The sequence below is a fragment of the Mytilus trossulus genome, chromosome 13 (genome assembly GCF_036588685.1).
Source record: "Mytilus trossulus isolate FHL-02 chromosome 13, PNRI_Mtr1.1.1.hap1, whole genome shotgun sequence".
Classification (NCBI taxonomy): domain Eukaryota; kingdom Metazoa; phylum Mollusca; class Bivalvia; order Mytilida; family Mytilidae; genus Mytilus; species Mytilus trossulus.
Genome location: NC_086385.1, coordinates 15,073,415 through 15,079,408, shown reverse-complemented (window position 1 = coordinate 15,079,408; position 5,994 = coordinate 15,073,415). Strand labels below are relative to the sequence as shown.

Sequence of the window (5,994 nt, the reverse complement as noted above, 5' to 3'; positions counted from 1 at the left end):
TAAAATATGTTCAAGAATAAAAGACTACTATAGCATTTCCTTTATGACACCAGACAAGTTTAAAATATATGGATAGAATAATAAAAATGTCATTCACAATTTTATCAAAATGTGTTTATTTAACTTAGTCTATTTGCTTTATCTTTCATATTTTTCCCAATGTACTTTAGTTTTCCATTATTACAATTTTATCTTTTCCCGATGAATAATGTGTTTGAAAATTATCGCTGCCTTAAAATATAAAATGTTATTTATATAAACGAGTTGTAGTTAAAACAAAAAAGGATATGCGATTAACTCGTTAAATGTAAAACCATTGAAAAAAATCTACCAAAAGTAGCAGGCTGTTACGTAAGTATATGGTATAGAGTATATTCTTATACAAATTTATTAGATATCTTATAAACTTTATAGGATGTCTGATATTATTCATAATGTTTATTTTATAAAGATCGATTAGAAACACATCTTGTAAAAAAATTATGAGAAAAACTCTAACCGGTAAATTATATGAGATTAGCTAGAAATATTATTATCATACTATTGTTAGATCGTAATCGTAGATTTTCACCTAGTCGCATTAATTGCGAACGAAGAGTTGCAACTTTTGAAGAAAGAAACCAATTCACGTAAAAAAGTAGGAGGCTTATTAAATTGTGTTCTACTTTGAACATCATGCAAGGGAACTGTACAGGTCGTAAAGTGGTGAAACGTTCACTTCCTTTTCACTTAATTTAAAATATTGATATTACTTTTTCGAATAGGCTAAGCATCACTTGTGAAGATGTAACAGGGTATTAGTTGATAACATTTTGAAACAATATTGAAAATTAATTTAAACTGAATTTAAATTTCACTTTTATGTGTGTAATTTTCACCCTTTTTGAATGTGCAAACCTTTTTTTGTTCATCGTGCATGGTCAATATAAATGCGATATTAATATATAAGCTCAGGGGTCGAATTTAAGCCTTTTTGTGTCCAGCCCAGCCGGACCATTGAACTGAAAATCTACTGGTCCTGTAAAAATGACATGAATATGACATACTCTAAATTATAAAAATGAGAGATGTTTACATTTATTCTCATGCTTTATTTTACATATGTTAGACAGAGAGTGTTTTCCTCTTTTTTATTCCTGTATATTTTTTGGGCTGTTCTGATCGTTCATGAGCCAGAACAGAATATAACTTAAAATTTGTCTGTCACTGCAAATTGTTCACATGCTATCCCCCCCTTTCCCCCCTTTCAGTACCGTGTAATTGATTTCGCAGGGATTTTTTTTGGTAAAAAACGAGATTGCGGTGCAATCAGTGACTTTTATCGCCAAATTTCTAGTACTGGTCTGCTGGACCACCAGCTGATTAAATCTACTGGTCCGACGCAAATTCTACTGCATGGTCTCGGACCACCGGATTAGCGCCAATTTCGACCCCTGTAAGCTTGTTCACTTATAGAAAATGTTGAACGAATAACGAATATCTGCCATGAAAATTATTGGAACTATTGGATTACAAACGGCGGGCTTTTAACTTTTGGCGGACTATATATAAAAAACTACACGGAATTATCCCACTGACGTTGAGTTGCGCTCACCTCACCATAAAACTGCACTTCTAGACATAGACGAAAACAGTCTCCGGGACAAGTTTGCAATTCCGCTGAGTGCAAAAGTTGTCACCTTAATTTTTGGAGTTAAGTCAAAACAAAGTTGATAACTTGGTTGGTATTGGTTCCCTGATATTTGTCCTAAAAAAATTTGGCTCTAGCACCACTGTTGAAAAAGTTATGCCCCTTTTTTCAACAATTTCCTCAGAGGAAAAGTACTTTTCCTCAAGGGAAATCAAATTTCCCTGAAGGAAAAAGATTTTTCCTCAAGGGAAATTGTTTTTTCCTCAAGGGAAAAAGATTTCCCTTAGGGAATTTGCTGCATAATTATTTCCTTTGAGGAAATTCTATTTCCTTAGAGGAAATTCTTTTTCCTTAGAGGAAATTCTTTTTCCTTCGAGGAAATTTGCAGCTTTAAATTTTCCTTTGAGGAAATACTTTTTCCTGTGAGGAAATTTGTAGCTTCAAATTTTCCTTGGAGGAAATACTTTTTCCTGTGAGGAAATTTTTGACAAACACTTTTCCTTGGAGGAAAATTCAAGACAACAAATTTCCTCTGAGGAAATCATTGTATTTCAAATTTCCTCTAGGGAAATTTCTGAACATCAAATTTCCCTTAAGGAAATGTTTTTCCTCTATGGAAATCTCATAACAGTACAAACAGTATTAATATATGTTCTGCTAGACTGAATTATTGATACAAAAGATAATTAAAACTTTAATACTGTAATACAAATTTTCATGGTGAGTATTTAACATACAAAAACAAAAGGCTGAATGTTTAGCATGTTTAAGACCATACAATAATAAGCAAAACGCTATGAATAGCATACCATTTGTGATGTTATTAATATTGTGCTCATATTTGAATATTAAATAAAATAAACACTTTTCATGTCAAATTAACTTGTCTTCTGTTACAGCTGATGTGTATTCAACCCCCTACATAACAGTTCAGTGCATAAATAATTCAATCCACAAGACATCTTCCTTCAATTTGTTGAATAAATTTTTTGCAACATGTTCTTCAAACATCTTCTTTGTATATTTGATATGATGGAGCCATGTACATGAATGGATAAAGCAGGTGTTTATTTCGACAACAAACATGACAAAGACACTATTATTTTTCTTAATTTCTCCATAATCCATCAGTGAATATGAATGTAGGTTGTTACATTTTACACAATTGTGTTCTTTGATAGTACTCCATTTTGTTTATAGCAATTTTGTAGGATTTTTTTCTATTTCTTTTTCCAGAAAAACACACAGTTGAGTTCATTTCACATTAGTAATCCAATTAGCACATTATGTAGAAAAGTATTAACAATTAAAATTCCTCTTCAGTATAGACCTGCAGGACCTGTTGATGATCATAAAAACCAAGATATCTGACCTATAAATACACAAAATAAAAAAAAAATGTTATAAATTGAGAAAAAAACAGCAATATAAATAAGCTTATTTTATCACGTTTTAATGAACATTTTGAGAAACTTTCATTTGATATTCTTACTTGTCATGCTTATGAGTTCTCTTATTTCAGTGCTTTGTGTAAAAGATTTAATATTCTTTGTTTAGTGCCTTGCAGGGATATTTAAAGTTGAGCCACTTGCAATAGTTGTTATAGAATGTTCATATGTTGTGTTAATATTTGAACCACTGTCCTATATTATGGTCAGGTTGAGTGCTCACAGACATGAGGCCTAAATTAATATATTGTTTGTTTCCCTAATCCCTATTCTGACAAGCCAGGTGTGGGTAGGTAGGTAGGTAAATAATTTTATTTTTCCCAAAAGCCTGAATATTATCTGATGATCAGGTAAGCCCGAAAAATCAGAAATGAATATAATAATATTTGGCTTAGTTTTGACAATAAAATTTTATGAGTAGGACCATTTTTGCAGGGTCGGTCGAGATTGGAGAAACAAACAATATTTTATATTAGGCATGATTTTTTTTTATTAATTGTTATTGCCTTTGAACAGAACATGTTGAAATAAATTGGATTGTTTAAATCTTTATATGTTGGGATCTTTAATGAATGACCTATAAAGGAAGTGTTTTCTCATTATTGAAGGCAGGCCCATGATTGACCTTTAATTGCTTGCTTCCGCTTCATTGAACTCTGGTGGATAAGTCACTCATTTACCATACCACATTTTCTTATTTTTATATGATTCATCATTCAAAGGCAATTTCTTTTATTACTGTAATTCAGAAATTATCCAAACTTTTTAGTAATGCGAATAATGTGACTGGGTGAGTATCGCAAAAATAAGAAATCATATTTTGATAACAGAAACATATATATATATATATCATGTTATGATATAAAACTTATCTTATCTTATATCTTTATGCAGTTTTTTTTTGTAATCACAATAAGTTGTCCATTCCCTGAAAAATCTGAATTTACAGTATATAGAAGTGGTCTTACCATTTAGGCCTTGTTGTATTCTGTTTATCTTGTTTTGCGCTCATTTCTATCATGTCTATTGTAACTGTTTATATTTTTCATTATTTTTCTATATTTCTTGTCCTATAAAACATAAAAAGGGTAAAAACTATTATTAAACATCAGTTTGTGTTTTTCTTTATATGCAGTTATATTTAAAAAGAATGGAATATTTGTGTTTTTTCATTTCACAAACTTTTTGCCAGTCATGACTTTCGCAGACTTTCACCCTGGTCAATAGTTTAAAAACAAACATTCCCATACTTTTTCTTTGTGTTCGTACTAATTTTTCATTTGACAAAAAAGACATGATTCAACTATTCTTCTATAATTTGTTTCGCTTGACTACGTTAAACTCTGAAATATTGTTAACAGTATAATCAGTATGTGTCTCACTCGTCAAAATTTCAAATTAATATATAAATAACCAATAAAAATGCTATGCATGGCTCAGCTTGATACAAACGTACAGGTTGAACCCAGAACAGTTTGGGCAAGTATGGACACAACATTCAAGCTCGATACAACTCTGAATTTTAAATTTTTATTGTGATTCAATAGTTGATGCAGCATAGGTTTCTGACACAGAATGAATGTGGTCCAAGTACTTAAAAAAAATTAAATTGACAATTAACCTCCTAAATGGTCCAATATTCAAAATCTCAATACATGGTTAGAAGCAGCATATCAACATGATCAAAGAAACCCAATAATTCATTTTTTGATGAAATCAAATAAAGTTAAATTTTGGACCCTTTAGAACTCAATGTGGACCAATTTGATAATGGGACAAAATATAAAAAATCTTAACGAATGGTTAGATTCAGCATATCAAAGAGCCCCATATAATCAATTTTTGTTAAAATCAAACAAAGTAAAATTTTGGACCCCGATTTGGACCCACTTGAAATTTGGGCCCATAATAAAAAAATCTAAGTAAATATTCAGATTCAGCATATTAATCAGAACACCAAGAATTTAAATATTGTTAAAATCAAAATAAGTTTAATTTTGGACCCTTTGGACCTTAAGGTAGACCAATTTAAACAGGACCAAAAAAACTAGGAATCTTAATACACAGTTAGATTTGGCATATATCAAAGAACTCCAATAATTCAATTTTATATAAAATCAAACAAAGTTTAATATTGGCCCCTAATTCATGTTATTCCTAAACTCTGAACAAAAACTCTGGTCACAAACCTTGTGTTTGAATTTCACAGATTTCTATTAACTTGTACTAAAGTAATTAAGCGGAAACTAAATGTCCTGGGACAACGACGACTACATGATAAAATTGAGAATGGAAAAAGGGAATGTGTCAAAGAGACAACAACCTGACCATAGATTCAAGGGTTGAAATCCTTTTCTTTTACCGACCAATGCATTTGAATGGGAGATATAGTTGGAACCCCTTTTTTACTCATGGTTGGGACCCCCCTTTGAAAATGGCTGGATCCGCCCCTGAGAAGCATTATAGAAAAATCTATAAGCTTTAACTCAAAATAAGGATCATTTTATTTTTAAAGGGCAGGCACAGATCCAGAGGGGGGTTCAAGGGATTGGAACCCCCCTTTTTTTGGATTATCAATGCATTTGAATGGGGACATGTAATTGGACCCCCCCCCCTTTTCCCCTTTTGTCCTGGGTTAGAATCCCACCCCACCCCTTTTTAAAATGACTGGATCCACCCCTTAAGGATCTATAATTAAGTTTGACAACATCAGACATATACTACTTTAACAAAAATAAATGCCACATTTCATCCAATTTAATTTCATCTCTTACTTGCTATTTCATCCATAATATTTAAAGAAATATAAATTTGGGAGTAGTATGATTTTAATTTGCAAGTTATTAACTATCCAAACTAGAGACCTAATCATGCTAATAGAGTAGATATACTTGACTAATTTAAATCAAACTTGGG

The 5,994-nt window shown here is 31.3% G+C and overlaps 1 long non-coding RNA gene across 1 annotated transcript; it reads right to left on the bottom strand.

Annotated features, from left to right (window-relative positions):
* Window positions 1–2,311: 2,311 nt before the first annotated feature.
* On the bottom strand, window positions 2,312–3,693 carry LOC134694668 (uncharacterized). The gene is made up of 2 exons (XR_010102576.1): window positions 3,123–3,693; window positions 2,312–3,002 (listed from the first exon to the last, which is right to left on the bottom strand). It is a non-coding gene; the product is annotated as an uncharacterized LOC134694668 (long non-coding RNA).
* Between the last annotated feature and the right edge of the window lie 2,301 nt (window positions 3,694–5,994).